Source organism: Antechinus flavipes, chromosome 3 (assembly GCF_016432865.1).
Source record: "Antechinus flavipes isolate AdamAnt ecotype Samford, QLD, Australia chromosome 3, AdamAnt_v2, whole genome shotgun sequence".
NCBI classification, from domain to species: domain Eukaryota; kingdom Metazoa; phylum Chordata; class Mammalia; order Dasyuromorphia; family Dasyuridae; genus Antechinus; species Antechinus flavipes.
Window position 1 is genome coordinate 76,793,440 of NC_067400.1, and position 20,198 is coordinate 76,813,637.

General features: G+C 35.6%; 1 protein-coding gene across 2 annotated transcripts in view; it reads right to left on the reverse strand.

Annotated features, from left to right (window-relative positions):
• CREB1 (cAMP responsive element binding protein 1) overlaps window positions 1–19,535 on the reverse strand; it is an 88,439-nt gene extending 68,904 nt beyond the window's left edge. For both annotated transcript variants that reach the window (XM_051983681.1, XM_051983683.1), the window contains exon 1: window positions 18,201–19,535. The gene's annotated coding sequence lies outside the window, so the exon portion shown is untranslated. The remainder of the gene's footprint in view (window positions 1–18,200) is intronic.
• Window positions 19,536–20,198: the final 663 nt, after the last annotated feature.

Below are 20,198 nucleotides of genomic sequence, written 5' to 3' on the forward strand. Positions count from 1 at the left end.
AAGAACTGTTAACATTCTATAAGAGAGCAGAAAACCAAAGTAAAACAAACACCAATTTATTTTATCATGGAGGCCCATGATTCGGCATTTGCTGAATAGTAGTTAAAGAGAGAGAGAGAGAGAGAGAAAGAGAGAGAGAGAAGGCTTTGCATACTTACTATAGGTAAGCCATTATCTTTAAAAAAAAAAAGAAAAAAGAGTTGGGGCCAGAACGTAACAATTATTAGATAAAATTAAACAGACTCTATGCAGGACAATGCTAACTATAATAAGTTTATTAAGATAAAACTTTAGGGATCTATAGCATCCTAAAATAGTGCTTGCTGATACAAGTAAAAAAAAAATTACTGTTGGACAATAGCTGATTGAAGCAAATAAGGCATTAGAATTTATAGGTTCACAAGGTAATATGCTAAATTCCATAGAAAAAAAACAAACTTGCTTGGATAATTTATGATCTAACTGGGGAGGTAAGCCATACTAAGGATAAAGTATCTTTTACAGCTTTGTATTGTTAAATGCCCTAGAAAATGACATATAAGTGCTATAAGAGTCGTGGCAGGCAAAAATCACTTCTGGCTTCAGTGGTTAGGGATGCACATACATAGAATTTGAGCTAGATTTTGAAAGGGGTAGGATTTCATTAACTAGAAATTGCATAGTAACTGTTAGACTTCAAGTTAAGAAGACTATGTTCAAATCCCTACTCTGAAGCTGAGTCATCAAGGGCAAATCACATCATTTCATTTAGCCTTAGTTTCCTTACTTGTGAAATGGGAAAACTATTTATAATATTTCATGGAGTTAGGGCAGCTAGGTGGCGCAGTAGATAGAGTACCAGCCCTGAAGTCAAGAGGACCTGAGTTCAAATCTGGTCTCAGACACTTAACACGTCCTAGCTGTGTGACACTGGGCAAGTCACTTAACCCCAATTGCTTCAGCAAAAAAAAAAAAAAAAAAAAAAAAATTCATGGAGTTGTGAAGAAACTATAAATCTTGAAGTACTATATAAGTGGGAGTTCTAATTCTGCTTTAATGGAACAAAGGAGGAAAGGGAAAAGAAACACTGCAGGAATTAGACAAATAGTACTCCTATAGCATGGAGTTGGGAAAAACAAGACCTTGTCTGGGCTGAGTAAACATCTTATTAGAATAGAAAGTTTTCTCGATTGGAACTATGGAAAGGGAGGTTTGTGCTCTGTATAATGGAATGACTAGGAAAAACCTACTAACAGCAGCAACAATAACAAAATGATACTATAGCAAATCTGAGTTTGCGTTCTGCTATTCTTTAAAATGTATGTGACAGCTGCTGAGGATAAGGACTTTATTATATTTATATAAATCCCCTAGGACACAGTATGTAGTTAAGTATTTAATAGAAAGCTAAACAAGTATCAAGAATAGACCAGTGAAAGTGGAGTCAGGAAGACCTTGGTTAGAAAGAACACTTAGGAAATGAGCAGAACCAGGAGATCATTATACACTTCGACAACGATATTGTATGAGGACATATTTTGATGGAAGTGGATTTCTTTGACAAAGAGACCTAACTAAGTTTCAATTGATAAATGACGGACATAAGCAGCTACACCCAAAGAACGAACACTGGGAAACAAATGTGAACTATCTGCATTTTAGTTTTTCTTCCCGGGTTATTTATACCTTCTGAATCCAATTCTCCCTATGCAACAAGAGAACTGTTCGGTTCTGCAAACATATATCGTATCTAGGATATACTGCAACATATCCAACATATAAAGGACTGCTTGCCATCTAGGGGAGGGGGTGGAGGGAGGGAGGGGGGAAAAAAAAATCGGAAAAGAAACGAGTGCAAGGAATAATGTTGTCATTATAAAGTAATCATTAAATAAAAAAAAAAACTAATATAGAAAATAAAAAAAAAGAAAGAAAGAACACTTAGTAGTAATATAACTTTAGGCAAATCACAATCTCTCACTGATTCGGATGGATTCTATTCTTTAAGGTCCTTTACAACTTTATACCTATGTAAAGTGATAGTTGTAAAATCTATAAAACAAGAAATACCAACAAGTCTGTTATTATATCAAGTTGCCAAGTGTCCTCAGAGAATTTGCTTCCTAAGAGCAAGGAATATGTTTATCTTTGAACTCCCAGCATTTTCATTACTTTTTATCAATATATTCATTGTAGCTACCTATAAATTATGTTGTGACAAATGAAAACATTCTGCTCATAATGAAATAGTGATATGCAAATATTTTGAAGGAGAATTAAATACATTTGTATTGCCATGAAAATTTTTATAGGTTTTTGTAAATTTGCAAGTTTAAGCACTTTAAACCAAATTGTGATCAAGCAAAATCTGTAACATTCCAGCTTTTGCCTCAAGAGCTGTTTGTTAAAAGATGCATGCTATATGACTCAATATTTTGAGTTTGAAGGCTAGGAACAAACAAGGGACATTTAGACTCTAAAACTAAAAACAATTCTCTAGGATAGTACAGCTAGGTAATTCTGAGTAATGAATTATAACCTTGGAGAAAGACTAAATTAAATGCAATCAGAAAAATCTTTGGCTTTTTCTTGTACTTGTTTTGCTGCTGCCTTTCTTTAGCATACTACTTAGAAAAATTGAAGAACATGACTTCAATACTAATATGTTTAGCTTTACTCCAGGATCTTGGTACTATTATCATTCATTATTCCAAAAACCTGATAGAACATTTATAGCAGGTTTAAGTCCCAATTATATAGGCAAGACATTAAGCTAACATGTCAAAACTGAAAATTTGGTCGTATGTATGCACAGTATATCACATATCCTGAAGGAACATGCTCTAGAGGTACTCTGATCAACAACTAGAAGAACTTTGGCATTCTCATCAAAACAAATGCATTTTTGACAAAGAAGCAAGTTTTGTAGTGTATATGCCCTGATCTCCATTTAAACCAAATCCACATATCTAGCTCTCTTTTCCCCAAAGTTATATCTGAAATAAAGAAAATAAGAATTACAATGGGGAAATTGTGTATCATGAAACAGATCACAAAGCAACTCTTACTATATGAAAAAAATCCTCTAGGGAAAACTATATTCAATTGTTTTCTTGCCATTTATGCTAGTAATTGGTTTTAAAAATTCCAATTTGTAATAGTTCATAACTACAAATGTAGAATAACATAAAATAATTATTGAAATTTTTTTTGTATTTTTGTGTTTGCTGAGATATAATTCCAAAAATTTTTAGAATACATTTTGATATATTCTTGTAACTGTCACCACAATTTTAAAATTTGAGGTTGATTTAATAGAATTCTTATTACATTCCAAAGTCTAGAATTTTTTCCAAAGGAAATATATTTTTGGAAAGGCACTGTGTATTCTTTGACAAACTATCTAGATCAAGAATCAAGGTTTGAATTTTAATTCCATCTCTGCCATTAACTAAATTTGAAAACCATGGTTAAACTGCTTTACTTTTTGGGAGGTCTCAGTTTACTCTATAAAATGAAAGAACTGGATCAGGTGATTTGTGAAGTCCTTTTGTTGACATATATTCTATAAAATTAAGAAATCTGTAATGTGTTTTTCCAGAAGTTTCCTTGGCTTATTCTACCTAATTGTCTGATGAATTAAAATTAAATGTTATAATTATTTTTCTATTTACTTTTCCATATTTTTTTTTGAAATAAGAAGAAAAAAGATCAGTCAATGATATGTCATCAATCTCTCATTCTTTTCTCCTTTATTCTATAATCTCTAATGATTCTGTGATCTTTCTCATCAAAGCTAAATCTCCCCAACCCCTGATCCCATTCCCTCCAAAAGGTCACCCCACAATAAAATACTCTATAACCCTTAATCTTCTTTCTCTGTTGGCTCCTTTCATCTTGCCTATAAAAGGCATAAATCTTTTTAATATGAAATAACATTCTTCCAAGACTCTTCTAGTAATCTTATTTCTCCCATTTCATAGTCAAAACCTTTAGGAACAAGGAAAAGGCTGTTGGCACGTTCCGCTTACACTTCCTCTTCTCTCACTTAAATCCTTGGCTCCGTGTTTACTTAATTGAAACTTTCTCCAAGATTTTGTTAAATCTGATGGTCTTTTTTCAGTCCTCATCCTTCTGGACCTCAATGTCCAGTGACATGTGACACTAATAACCACCCTTTCCTGGATACTTTCTTTTCAGTCTTGCTTGATTCTCTTACTGCTCCTTAGTTTTCTTTGTTGGCTTGTGGTCCATGTTCGATCCCCTAAGTATGGGTGTGTAGCCCCATGAGGTATGTCCAGGGCCTCTTCTATTACCTCTACAACTTTCATGTTTACCATCTTTATAAAGTGATTCGTTGATATATATATATATATATATATATATATATATATATATATATATATATATATATGTATACGCATTAACTGTGTACATATCATTGGAAATACTGAATATTTTGAACAGGATGTCCCATGGCTATTTCAAGTTAAACATTTCAAACACTTAAATCATTAGCTTACCCCCAAAACTCACCATTTCTCATTTCCCTATTTCTGTCAAGGGCACTAGTAACCTTTCATTTATCCTTCACTCAGTATAGTTGTCAAATGCCTTACTCTTTCTCACATGTAGCTAATCGGTTGCAAATTTTCTAACTTGTGCCTTCACAATCTTTCTAGTAGTTGTCCTAGGCACTCTAGTTAAGGCTCTCATCATTTTTTAACTGGATTACTACAATCACCTAATTAAGTGTTCCTACCTCACATCTCCCCCTTCTCCAATCCATTTTCCGCAAAACTGCTATTATTTCTCACAAGTTCAGGAATGATTATGTCATACCCCTACTCAATAAATTCGAATGGTTTCCTATTGCCTACTTAGGATCAAATATAAATGTCTCTGTTTAGTTTTTAAAGTGCTTTGAACCTGGTCCAACATATCTTTTCCAAGTTTATTACCCATTACTGCCATTTCTGTACTCAGTCTAGCCAAACTGGACTTCTTGTTGTTTCTCACACATGATAGCCCACCTGTAGGCTCTGAGATTGTACTGGCTATTCCCCATCACTGAAATGTAGTTTTTATCCACTTTCTATCTTTTATAATATTTACTTCTAAACTATGCTAAAATGCCTCCCTCTCCCTAAAATCTTTTATGAATACTCTAATTATTAGCATATCCTCACCCCTGTTGCCTTATACCAATTTTGTATATTTTTATTTCCTTGAATTCTAGAATGTTCCTTTATAAAAAGGGACTATGCCATTTTTATCTTTGTATCACAGTAAGTATTTATCATAATTTACAAGGAATGTTCATTATAAACAATCTTTGCAAAATAACTTGAACTTTATGGACATTCAATATAGAATATACACAAAACTGAATAAATGATTACAAATAACAATAAGGATGAGTACCTATGAATTTAAGTTATGGCTCCTAAACATATTCGAGGATCAAGTTTCATTTTGTCATCTGTATGTCCAATATTTTTCAGTGGATTCTGGAAGGAGATGAAGTACATAAAAACGGAAAGGTAAATGCATACTATAAAGTATAGCTACTTTTAGAAAAGCAACATGTATCTGCTAAAAAGAATAGTATTTTCCCCCCAAATTAAGTCCTATTAGCACTGGCAAAATTAAAAATCCACCCCCAAAAGTGCTACTGAATTTAATATTTATTGAATCACTGAAAAATGAAAGTTTATTCCATGGAACTTAATTTAATAATATACTTTAGAATGATTAGTTTCATACAAAATGGCCCTAGAAAGACAAAAAAATATATTGTTTCCTTGCAAAAGCTTATGAAAAGCATAAAATTGAAATAATCAGATGTCTGTTTTAGTTCCAGCTTTGAGATTAACTAGCTGCATTTCTGAATAAGTTAATTAATTTTCTTAAGCAGGTTTCCTTATCACTGAAATAAAGGGAACTATACTAAATTACCTAAAAGGTGCCACCTCACTTTTATTAATCTATTACAGGTATGGCAATGGTATTTCCTTTTATTAACATAAAGTGTTCCACAATTTTTAAGGTACTTTCACCTACATTATTATCTCAGCACAGAATAAATCTGAAATAGTAATATTCTTTTACAAATAATGTTAAATGGAGCCCAAAAGGATGAGAGATTTGCCTAGGGATGAGAACTCAATTCAAACTTCAATGGATTCTTTCCACTATGTCAGAATGATTATATTCATGTACATACTGCCTTAATCATTAAATAAGAAGTAGGATATTTCTTATTACTTCCATTTTAAAGATAGAAAAACAAAGTAATTGTTAAGTTACTTTATGTATAAAGTCAAAGCCATTTGTGTTATAGCCAGAACTAAAAATCCAGAATCCTCACCTGGCTGTAGAGGTTTCTATACTGTGTTCAATAATCTGAGTGGATAATATTATTAAAAATTTATTTTATCTAATTACCTTAATAGCATAGCTGGCTTTTTAAGTGCAAGAGTAGAAAGAGGAAGTGACCCCAAATCATACTTAGTATAAAGAAGGGGTCAATGTAAAAGAGCTTAGCTATAGAGAACCATAAAGTTAATCCACACAGATAATTTAATTGATTTTTCTATATTGCTAATAAAGTACAGGGTAGGGAAGTGACATAGGGAAATGAAATAAAAAAAAAAAAGTTGGAGTATAAAAATGTCAAATTTTGTATATTCTGTATCTTAACCAGGAAACTGAGGAAATCTTTTAATCTATAAAGGCTATTGGTAGTTTAGCTTCATTATTTTATTAATAATAATATTGTTCACCTTTCACAAATGAAGACAAGACTAAGCTAATAAAAGCATTTGAGTTATTGGAAATTCAAAATAGAAAAAATTTCTACTCAGAGAATCTCATTTGTACTGGATATTAAAGTGTGTGATAATACTTTCCCAAACTGACCAAAATGAAAATTGAAATATATATAGATATTATGTCAAGTACATTTAATTGTTGAAGTTACAGAAGTCTTCTAACCCAGTATTATGAATTTTGAACTGAAATTTACACATGGGTTTCCATTTTATTCTAGGCATATATCAGAAACTTAAGGAGTATTAGATCTGACTTATCAACTTATAATATTAAACATTACCTAAATGTTTTACATGTGAGTGGTAACAATTTTGCCAGTTAAAGAATGTTTTTTACTAGTCTATAGTAATATGTGTGTGATAAAACAAATGAAGTACCCACACTTAACACCGTACAACAAGATAAGGTCAAAATGGGTTCATGACCTAGGCATAAAGAATGAGATGATAAATAAATTGGAAGAGCATAGGATAGTTTACCTCGCAGACCTGTGGAAGAGGGAGGAATTTATGACCAAAGAAGAACTAGAGATCACTATTGACCACAACATAGAAAATTTTGATTATATCAAATTGAAAAGTTTTTGTACAAACAAAACAAATGCAAACAAGATTAGAAGGGAAACAATAAACTGGGAAAACATTTTTACAATCAAAGGTTCTGATAAAGGCCTCATTTCCAAAATATATAGAGAACTGACCCTAATCTATAAGAAATCAAACCATTCTCCAATTGATAAATGGTCAAAGGATATGAACAGACAATTCTCAGACGAAGAAATTGAAACTATTTATAGACATATGAAAATATGCTCCAAATCATTACTAATCAGAGAAATGCAAATTAAGACAACTCTGAGATACCACTACACACCTGTTAGATTGGCTAGAATGACAGGGAAAGATAATGGGGAATGTTGGAGGGGATGTGGGAAAACAGGGACACTGATAAATTGTTGGTGGAATTGTGAACACATCCAGCCATTCTGGAGAGCAATTTGGAACTATGCTCAAAAAGTTATCCAACTGTGCATACCCTTTGATCCAGCAGTGTTTCTACTGGGCTTATACCCCAAAGAGATACTAAAGAAAGGAAAGGGATCTGAATGTGCCAAAATGTTTGTGGCAGCCCTGTTTGTAGTGGCTAGAAGCTGGAAAATGAAAGGATGTCCATCAATTGGAGAATGGTTGAGTAAATTGTGGTATATGAATGTTATGGAATATTATTGTTCTGTAAGGAATGACCAGCAGGATGAATACAGAGAGGACTGGTGAGACTTACATGAACTGATGCTGAGTGAAATGAGCAGAACCAGGAGATCATTATATACCTCAACAACGATACTGTTTGAGGATGTATTCTGATGGAAGTGGATCTCCTCGATAAAGAGAGCCTTAATTGATCAAAGATGGACAGAAGCAGCTACACCCAGAGAAAGAACACTGGGAAATGAATATAAACTGCTTGCATTTTTGTTTTTCTTCCCGGGTTATTTATACCTTCTGAATTCAATTCTCCCTGTGCAACAAGAAAACTGTTCGGTTCTGCACACATATGTTCTATCTAGGATATACTGCAACCCATTCAACATGTAAAGGACTGCTTGCCATCTGGGGGAAGGGGTAGAGGGAGGAAGGGGAAAAATCAGAACAGAAGTGAGTGTAAGGGATAATGCTGTAAAAAATTACCCTGGCATGAGTTCTATCAATAAAAAGTTATTTAAAAAAAAAAAAAAAAACAAATGAAGTTAACTTTTTTTAGGGGGTTAGCTATTAGTTTCTTACAGTTACTTTGATTATATGAAGAAAAGTAACAAAAATCTTGATTATATAGATGCTGAAAAAGCTTTTGACAAAATTCAACACTTATTTCTATTAAAAATATTTGAAAGCATAGGTATAAATAAATTTCTCCTTAAAATTATAAGAAATATCTATCTAAAATCACCAGAAGGCATTATCTATAACAGAATAGGCTAGAAGTCCTCCCAACAAAATGAAAAAAGGATCCTATTTATCACTCAGTATTACACTAAAAATACTAGCAGTAGCAATAAGGGGAAAAATCCAAGAAATCAAAATGGGCAATAAAGTAAATAAAACTTCTCTTCTTGCAAATGATATGATGGTAAACTTGGAAAAAAGATTCAAGTAAAAAGTTTAATTGAAACAATTTTAGCAAAGTGGTAGGATATAAAATAAACCCACATAAGTTATTCTGACTGAATAATTTACAAAGCCAAAATAACTTCGTTTGGATATTTTTGTACTATTAATGAAATAGTATATTATTTTACAGTAGACATTATAATTTTACAGAAAACATTGCCTTCATTGGTTTCCTGACTTTTAAAAAAATCAGCAGAAAACAATGTAACATTTCATAGGACAGAATTAGTACCAAGTTAGAGTTCCAGCTCCAGTAGCTGTTACTGTAAGCCACTTAATTGTATATAGCCTAAGTTTCTGAAATTCTAACTTCATTTCAAGATCAAAACTCATTAAAATGGGGAAACAGCACTTTCAATTTTGTGCACACACACACACACACACACACACACACAATCATTGTTTTTCTCATTAGAATGTAAACAAGAAAAACCAAACCAAAACAACTTTTCACTATCATTGTATCCCCTAGCATTTCACAAAGGGCCCAGAACTTAAATGCTTGTTGATTGTTTACTTCACATGATTTTTATAAAGAAAGCATTTTGTAAAAATATATAGCAACATACAAAAGTGAAACAATGTTATAGGTTATAAATGGCAAGAAACATATACTATTAGAGTCAAGAAGAAATAGGACAAAATTTATTTAACTGGGATCTGAATTCAGGTTCTTCGACTTCTGAGTCAATTCTCCTTACATTGTACCATGTAGTATGATTGGCCAGTAGCTGGCAGAATTAAGAATAACTTAAAAGAGTCAATAAAATAGCTGTATCCTAATATCTTTATTCTTAAACAGGTTCTCTCTCTAAGAATCTTTTTATTCCCTATCACATTACCTCTAAATGCCTTTAAAGAAAGACATGTATGAACAAATAAGGTAAAATCTGCACAATGACCATAATAAATAAGTATCTAAGTGTGTGCCAAAAATGATGTAGCATCTGGAGAAGCTTACATCCATACATACAATGTAAATAAACAGTACTTTGATAGTTACTCTCAGTCTTGTCCCCAGAAAACAGATGCTGAAATAGAAGACCTCAAGAACTGCATTCTATGTCATTTGCATACGTGTGGTTCTTTCCTGGGTCTTCCAATCTTCGACAGGCTTTAGTGCAAGAGTCATTGATTGACCTGAATCCACTCACATTGGCCCTTTGACTTGGGCTGATCCATCCATCCTTAGGCCACTTGGAGGTTGTGTCCAGTTTTTCCTATCCCTGGGAAATTCACCATGTCAAATTTAGTGGAGACATCTGATTGGCCTGAGTCCCACTGAAGCTTGGACTCCTGAGGATCAAAAGATTTACCAGCTTTTGGTACTTATTGTATCTATCGTAGTTGACCTCAAGAAGTTTGGTCATAAAGGACAGAAGAAATACAGCACGATAATTAGCAGGTAGAAGGAACAAGTGAGGGTTTTCTAAGAATAGGGTAGTCAAGAGTATGTTTTTAGGCAGTAGGTATGGAACCAGACAAGAGAGAAATGAAAAATAAGTGAGAGTGGATGGGAATTGAATGATGGATAAAGAGATTTGGATTCAATGTAACTGGCATGTGTTTAAGACAAGCATATATCGAACACTGAGTAGCACCATTCTTATTCTTATAGGAGAATGAAGGGCAAGAGGCACTAATGGAAGGCACACAGTAAGATGGGATTCACATTTCCTCTTCCCTAAGGCTGAAGAGCAGGCAGAAGATAATACAGCAAAATGAAATCCTGCTTTTTAAAGACTCTACTGCTGAATCCAGCAGTTCTCCTCACAGAGGATGCCAGACATCATGTTGGCAGGAGGCAGAAGTTGTCCCTCACTAGTGCAAATGGAAATCAGGCTCCAGGCCATGCAACCTCCTCTAGGATATAAGTGGCAGGAGATGGAAGGCTGCTTTTCTCACCAGTAGCTGCAGGTTAGATAGATGCAGCAGGAAGTAGAGTTCTCTAGAATGGGGGAAAAGATGGAAGTTATGGGCCCCCTGCTACCTTCCTCCAGGAACACCATCAGGAAATACAAAGGTAAGCCTAAGAGGAGGAAGGATCTGCATCCAAAGTCCACGATTCTTTTCCCACTACACCATAAGTCTACAACATAAGCATTTTAGAGAGTTGTCTGAGGTTCAAAGAGGTTAAGCAACTTATATTTGGTCACGTAGTAGTAAGTACCAAAAGTAAGACTAACATTGCCTGGTCTTCCTAAAGCCAAGTCCGGTATTCCATCTATTAGGTCACACTATTTCTGGAGATAACTGTTACTTATTTGAAAGTAATATTCTTTTAAGACTCTTTTTTTAAGATCTGAATGAACAATTTCAGTATTATAAATAGCTTAAACTAAGACAGCATATATATGTGAATTATTATTATTAAACAATAGATAACATTTAATAGATAATAAAAATAGATCTTTTAAAACCTTCAATGGAAAATTACTCATATTATCAACAGGTAAGAACAATAACTTCAGTCTAAATCAGTTTTGTTTTGTTTTTTCCAGCTACAGTTACATTGTCACAGTTAAAATTGAACACTAACAAAATAGGCACATCACTTAACTCCTGAAATAAAATTGCTGAAATACATAGTAGAGAAGTAAAAGCACAAACTAGGAGACAAAAAGACCTCAGTTCTAGCTTCAGCTCCACCACCATCTAGAGTTTTGGCCTCTGGTACAATCTTTTACCTCTTCTGAACTCATTAAAAAAATTCATGCTAGGGTAAAATATCAGCTTGTCTAATTTTAAGATTATGAACTCAAACGAAATGCAAAAGTTGCTTTAAAAGGCAATTATGGGGTATATAACACTGCACATTAGGTCACACAATTGATATATGGGTTAGTTTTGTTGACTGGCTCCTTTTCCCACTTTTAAATCAAAAGAATCACACAAATACAAAGTATTACTCTATGAGTTCAACTGTGCTTTTGGATCTTTTAAGAATAAGAGTTTCTATTTTTACCTTTGGGAACAACTTTCAAAACTTGATGAAAGCTCTTCCTAAAAAATAATTTAATATAACTTTCCCACTCATCTGCCTTTTCTTGAATATCAATTCATCAATACATTTACTATATCTTCTAATTCTAAAATGCAATTGTTGTAGTCTAATTGTGTTACTTCCTGGTCCTAAGGACATACATTTAGAACTAGGTTATAAGAAATAGTGGCAAACTTCACTTTAATGGTCGAAATAGTTTTAACTATTGAATTTAAGTTCTCAAATGAATTTTGTTTTGTCTTTTAAAAAGTAGCTATCAGCCATTTGTACCCAGAGAGAGGACTATGGGGACTATGTGGATCACAACATAGTATTTTCACTTTTTTTGTGTTGTTTGCTTCCATTTGTTTTTTTTCCTTATTTTTTTTCTTTTTTGATCTGATTTTTCTTGAAGTGCACATGTTTAACATATATTGGATTACTTGCTGGGGGGTGGGGGAGGGCAAGGGGAAGAGAGGAAAAAAATCTGGAACACAAGGTTAAGGCAAAGGTGAATGTTGAAAATCATCTTTGCATGTTTTGAAAATAAAAAGCTTTAATAATAAAATAAAACAAACACATAAATAAGTCGGTATCCTATATTCAACCTATATTGGATTATTTGCTGTGTAGGGGAGCAGGGGTGGAGGGAAGAGAGAAAAATTTGGAAAACAAGGTTTTTCAAGGATGATTGCTGAAAACTATCTTTGCATTATATTTTGAAAATAAAAAGCTATTATTAAAAAATTTTAAAAAGAAAGAAACTCCCTGTGATAGGACCAATACTAGAAGATTTCCTATCCTCTACCCTTTAATCTTCTAGGAGCTGAAAAAATTGCACATGAAGCTATGGAGCTATTATATTCTGATTTCTTTAAAAATAAATAGTGAATTACCAAAAAAGGTATATTGGGACAGTTAGGTGGCAGAATAGAGAACACTGACCCCCGGATCAGGAGGACCCAAGTTCAAATTTAGTGCCAGACACACACTAGCTAGAGATGTGACAGTGGGAAGTAACAATTGGCTTTTAAAAAAAATGTTCTTACTCTCACTTATGATCAAACAGTGCTTATTTAATTTTTCCATCCAAGTTGGACAATGGTAAAAGATATTACCTGAATTTCTAAAATTTATTATGGGATAATGATGTTCAAAAATAAGAAAACCAAGTGTTAGTGTTTCTAGGTGAAATCATAAATATATAAATATAAAGCACAGTACTAAAAATTATGGGACTGTTCAATTAAATATCACTAAATTTATCTGAAACAGAAAGACTAGTTTTTTTTTTTTTTTTTTTTTTTTTTTTAAAGCTAGGCCAGTTTCAAACACTAAGCATCAATGCCATTACTACACAAGTAGCAAAGTGGCTGGCAGAAGCAAACAGAAAAAAAAAAAAAAATTAAATACGAGGAATATGGAATAGTAGTCCCAATATTTGTATCTATGGCAAACTTCTTATGGGGAACTTTTATATACTTAATCTCTATGATCATGCCTGGCAGGGGTACTTATGAAACAAATGTTGATTGATTCATCTCATCAGGATAACCAAGTCCCCTTTATAAATTAAATGAAGCCAGTTCTACCACCTACCAAAAAGAGCTCTGGACTGCTTCCACCCGTGAAAATAACATTTAAATATAGTGGAAAGTCTATTAAAATATTTGCGTTTGTAGATCTGTTACAAAGTCAAAAATAACAATGTGCTTAAAAAAAAAAATCACCTGTAGTATAAGGTATCGGCTGAAATAAAAATCACTAAGAGATTATCAATCAAAACAAATATACATACAAAACTAAGAGATTATGAATTTTCAACATATATAATTTAGTGTACCCAGCATTAAGGCAGTTGTAAAGGAGTTAGAGCTGAAAGAGACATTAGCAATGAACTCAATCTATTTTAAAAATAAGTAAATTAAGGCCTCAGAGGGTTCTGTGTGATTTTCCCAGGGTCACACAACTCCTAAGAATGAAGTGACATGTGAATTGAAGTCATCTGTCAACAAATTCAGTGCAATAACACACTAACACACATTTTACAAATGGGAACATACTACATTCTCATTTCTCAGATAAGTTATTCATAAAAATCATTAAATTCAGAAAGGAAGTAAAGATAGGGGGGGAATTTTTCTCTCTTCCCCCTAACCCTGCTCCCCTACAAAGATACAATTTTTTATACCCTGGTTAAAAAAAAAATGTCAGATTGCTAAAGTAAAATATGAATAAATAGCTTTTGTTTCTCGAGTCACATGTATCATATGACATAGCTGGATTTCCAAGAAAAATAACTGGATGAAAAAACTTTGCATACAGTAGAGCTTTAGATATATATATATTTTTTAAGTTAAAGTTTGGGAACCAAAATTGAAAACCACAATAATTTCTTTTTCTGAAACACAAATATTGGTAAATCATTAAGAAATCTGAAGTGCAAGGGCCATCTAAAGAATTTTCCTTAAATATAAAAATGCTAAGAAATCGTTTAAGGTACTTCTTATGACAATATTTCTTACCAAGACAGGAGTTAAGTATTATGTGCTATATGCCACAATAAGAGAAAGAAAAATCCCACCAAAAAAGTTAGCCAAAAAAACTAACTAGTTTAGGAAATAATTCTGCTTACCATAGTCTGAATTTGAATGGAAAAAAATTGTGATACTCCAAAATTCCCATGTAAAACCTAACTTTTCTGCGGAAGAGTTTCTTTATTTCAGAAAATTGACTTATAGCTTTCTGATTCAAAGTTTTTATAGATGGGTTCCTTTACAAGATATAATACCTAAAAATCCAGATGTATATGTTGCTGTAAGACAGTTTTAGAAACATAAGTTCCTAATCTTGTTATCTTGTGGCACACAACTAACTGTAATAGGCATTGTAAGAGCCCACATGAGGGCAGGATCTGAATCTTACCTTTCAGATAATCAAAACGTTGTTTCAAAAGTGCAATTAAGTAATTTTCTAAGAACATATATATGCTTATTGCTGGCTGGATATGTACTTATGATACATATCACATATAAATTACAAATGATTAAATTTTAGCTAGTAATAGGAAGGAAAAAATGCTCCAACATGAATTTATAATTGGGATATGGGCAGATAAAATTGATTTTTCTGTAGCTGTGGTTTAATTTATAAAATCAACAAGAGAAATAAGGTATATTTAAGAACAATAAAATTATTCTCTACCTATACAAATTATCTATAACATTCCACAACATTCAGAACTAATTAAAAGTTAGGATGGCACAAACAAGAAAAATCAGCTCCCCCCTCAATCTCTTACATATGTATTATCCCAATAGTAAAATTAAAATTGTCAAATTAAGTTGACTATCATGTTATTACTAAATTTTACTTTAGTGACATAGATATAACATACTGTTAGAAGTTTTGTCAAACTCTAAATTAAAAACAAACCAAAAAACCCAACTATTGGAAAATCCAAAACTTGAGATTTAAATAAATTTGCCATTTGAATACTTCCAATTAAAATAGTTCCACCTCCCTATCCTTTTATGTTTTTGCGCATTTGTTCTGCTACATTCAATAGAAAAAAGTTTAAAAGTACTTGAGAGGAAGCTAAATCATTTCAATTCAGTACTAGTAACTGCACATTCAAATGTCAATCAATCCAAAGAACTGCAAAATTAAGAATCAGTATATTACTGGACCTATAAGAAAAATAACCTAAAAGCAATAAAATGCTTATACCTTAGAATCTGTTTAGTTTCTACAAGCATTGAAAAAGTATTATCATTTGCTGGTCAGGGAGTACAATGTTTCCATATTATAACGGCTTGTGAGCAATTTCTTCATCAAGTTTCCCTTTAATAAAACCAATAATGGAATAAACTCTTCCAAAGATGGCAAACAGGACATGGAATTTTACACACACATTTATATGTATATAAGTATTTGGGGGAGGAGGGAGAAAAGTGGAGATTACTGTCATATTAAGTGGCATTTTGAGATTAAGAAGCACTTACATTCTCATTTGATCTTCACAAGCCTGAGATAGGTTTTGCAGATATTATTATCTGTTTTATAAATGAGGAAACTGAGGCTCCAAGGTTGTGATTTGTAAAAGGTCAAGTTACCACAGCTTTTGTTAAGTCTAGAATTTTAGCTATAGATCACGATGCTCATTAATTATATCAATGCTTAACAAATGTAGTTTTATATTTAACATGTATTGGTCAACCTGCCATCTGGGGGAGGGGGTGGGGAGGAGGGGAAAAATTGGAACAAAAGGTTAGGCAATTGTCGATGCCAAATTGTCAATTACCCATGTATATAACTACTAAATAAAAAGCTATAATAAAAAAAAGTTTTATCTTGAAAAACAAAATGCCTTTAGTTAAGTTTGATACTTCCTCCAAATTATTAAGACTTAAGATACATTTTTTCCCCAAGGAAGATAATTTTAAAATCAAGAAACTAAGTCTATGTAGAAAAATTTTCATTTCAGCCAGTCAGAAATATAAATTTAAAACATAATTAAAGCTTCCAGGCAAATTAACTTAACGGTGTGAATTTTGCTAACTGAAATGGATCACATTCAAAGCAACCGTTCCCTCCCAAGTAATTTCCGCTATTTAAAGTGCAAATAAACTTAAAAAAGACTTTTCCCCCCTGGCTTCCAATTAAGAGAAACAAAAATACGTGTAAATAAAAATTGTTTATTCCACGATGGAAGGTATGTGCTACATATAGAAAAAACAAAATAAAACAACAATGTGTGAAGAAACATTGCCTTTTATTCCAAGAGGTGCTGTAGTGAGAATTCCTAAGTATCCAATTAAGAAAACAAACATGGGTTGACAAAAGTTACTTTTTACTCCACGAAGGTTTCTGTGCTATCAGGGGAAATAAAACGCTATTAAAAAAAACAAAAAACCCACAACTTCAGAGGTATACTAAGTAGCTATCACTTCTGACAGTTACATTTTTTCAAGAACATGAATGGGGGGAGCAGGGGTGTCGAGGGAACGTGAAGAGAAATCATAACGTGTTTGGAAGAAACAATGATGTCCATTACCCTAAAAATGTTTGGTTTTTTTTTTAAAAGGTGAGTTTCAGAATGAAACGGTGCAAGAGACTTTTACCCTAAAAAGGGTTAAATCCGAAACTAACGAGGCTTCCTTTTTACAAGTTGTTTTTTCTTTTTTTTTTAAACGACTAAAGAGTTTCTTGATTGTTTTAAAAAAAAAAAAAAAAAAAAAAGACTTAGGTCAGTGAACACCGGGCTTGTTTCCCCCTCCTTCTTTGCCCTCTTCTTAAAAAGGAGGGAAAGTCAGCTAAAACGAACTGCAACATTAACCCTCATCACAACTGCGCAGGAAAAAAAAAAAACCTCCAATTTTCCCAAAGGGGTTACAGGGTAAGAAAAAAAGTGCAGCAATAAAAATACGATACGAAAAATGCCTTTGGTTTGGAACTTTATTGCACAAAAGAGCAAAGAAAGAGAAAGACAGCAGATTAAACGTTGCCTTTTTTTTTTTTTTGCACCCCCCAAGTGGCGTGGTAGAGGGGTTTTTCAGGAAGCAAACCCCATCGCCAACACTTTCTGCCCCCCAAATTTCCTTTTCCTCACTCTTCCAAAAAAAAATTAATAAGGATAAAAATAACAAAAACTCCCGGGGCAGAAACTGCTTCTTTTACTCTGATCCGGCGGTGCCGGGAGAACCTGGCGAGGAGCGCACGGGGTGGAGAACGGAGGGGGAGGGGAGGGAGCGGGGGAGGGGGGCGCACCAGGGGGGAGGGGGGGCTCGGCGGTGGTTTCCCGCACATTCCCCCTCCCCCCACAGCGGGAGAAGCAGGGCTCCGGCTCCCCGCCGCGGGAGCCCCTCACCCCTCGGTCGCGCGTCGGGGACGCGGGAATACGGGGGTCCCGCTCCTGCCGCCCCCCTCCTCCGGCGCGCCCCTCCCCGGGTGCCCCCCGGTCCCCCGCCCGCCCGCTTGCCCCCCGCCAGGAGCGCCGCCGCTGGCTGCAGGCAGAGTCGCTGCCGCCCCGGCTGCCGCTGGCTCCAGTCCGCCGCCATTATTCTTTGTTCGCTGAGAGCGGCGGCGATGTGGTCGGGCTCGGGCGGAGGCTCCATCTTTAACGCGGCCCCTCCTGCGAGGGGAAGGCCCCGAGCGCGGGTGTCCGGCGCCTCCCCGTCCCCCCTCCGTCCCCCCGGCTCTCTCGGGCTCCTGCCTCCTCCTCCTGCTCCTCTTACCGGTGGTACTGGCTCCTCCGTCACTGCTTTCGTTCGCGGCCCGGATCTCGCTGGAGTTTTATTCTCTCCCCCACGTAACACACCGCGTCAAACTACACCTCCGCCGCGTCACTCACCAACACTCCGCTTCTCCCAGCCGCCCGGGCCACAGGCAGCAGCAGCCGCCGCCGACTGAGGAGCCGCAGCCAGGGAGCCAGCCAGCGCCGCCCAGTGCCGAGTGCGCAGCGGCGGCCGCGCACGGAAACGCCCGAACTCGGCCGGAGACGCCCGAATGGCCCCGCCTCGCGGCTCCAGAGGCGGAACTTGCCGAGCTATTTCGGAGCCCCCGGGCCCGGCCGAAGAAGCTTAGATCGGGGAAGTGAAGCGGGAAGGAGGTTGCGGCTTTTACAGTGCTAACCCCTTGGGCTCGGCTTGCTAGGGAAGGGAAATAATGTTTGTTTGTCACTCAGCGGGCCAAGAAAACGGTAGAAAGAGGGAATTCCTCCGAAGTTGTGGCTTACTAAGGCAACTCTACCTTACCCACTTCCCCCCTCCTCCAGTCTCTTCCCAAGAGGAAAAGCGGCGGACTCTAGGGCAGTTCTGGCCACAACTGACCCCGGCGGAGGGACACGGATCTGGAACAGAGCTCTCCGCCGGGACCCGGGAACATTCAAAAGCCGAGATGCACTGACAGCAGCTGGGGTGAGGTTGCTGGTACTTTGGAGGCGTCAGGGGTGAAGTTTGCATCCTCAGCTAAAGCGGAGATGTTGCGAGTGCTCATCCACTTTGAGACACGTGTTTACACCCCCCCCCCCCATCCTGATTGGTATTTCCCCTCCCCCCACGTGTCTAATTTCCTGGGAGTGGAACCAGGTAAATTTCACATACACACTCGCGCTGGGATTCATCCTGGGCAATCTGCGGAGCCCAAACTTCTGGGATGGAAAGGCTGCCTTGTCCACCAGTTGGGCTTGACCTGGGGCGAGCAGACAGCATTTCTCCGACTGGGTGGAGGTGATGGTCTAACTTGGGAGGGTTAAGTTGGCTTAATGGTAGAAACTCTTTAAATAGTTGATCCCGGCATGTAGTTTAGTCTTATCCTCTAGAGTGCTCGAATCACTGTAAAGGTGACTTCCGGGTGTAATTTTTCAACAATTAATGGCTCTTTCCTTCCCCCTTCCCACCACTTAAAATCCCTGGTTTTCTTTAAAACTGGAAGTCATACCATCTTCAGCACAAGCTGCCTCTCGTCTTGTATCCCTGAATTCAGGTATTAGTTGCCCATTTATATTCTTTAATATGGCTGACTCCCACATTTTTCTGGAGGATGAAGTGTGTGTGTGTGTGTGTGTGTGTGTGTGTGTGTGTGTGTAAGGGAGACCAGAATAAATATATTTCGATTTTTCTGCTTCCATGGGATATTTCAGTTCTAACCAGAAGGAGGTTGCTGCCAGAGAATGACCACCACTCTGCTCTCCTCATTGAGACAGGCATATTTTACTTAACCCTTAAATGTTGTTAATCTAAGGCAGTTTCTTAAACTGGGTCGAGATCCGATATGGAATATTGTAACTAAACGCGAAAGTCCAGCGGGGAAAATGGCATTGTAATACAGGGTATAAAATAGTCTGCCAAGATTTAATTCTTTATGTAGCAATAAGCATATCCATCTCATTAATATGCAAACTTGCTTTCATGTGAAAATTTAATTTTAATGTGAAAATTATATGTATACCAAAAATTGTTTTAAAATAAATTTCTTTGTGATTTATTATCACTAAATATTTTATTTGTAAGCCTGTTTTATATACTGATATACCTGGAGTTGAGTAAAAATTTGTAAGGTGAAAAAGAGTCAAAAGTGGAAAAATTTTAAGAAGCCCTGGTCTAAGGAATGCACTTTTCAGATTGAAGCTAAATTCTTGATAGCTATTTCTTAAGGGGGAAAGTCCAAACTTTACACCTCGCCTTGACTTCCTTCCATCCAAATACCAGTTTCACCATAGACATACCACATCT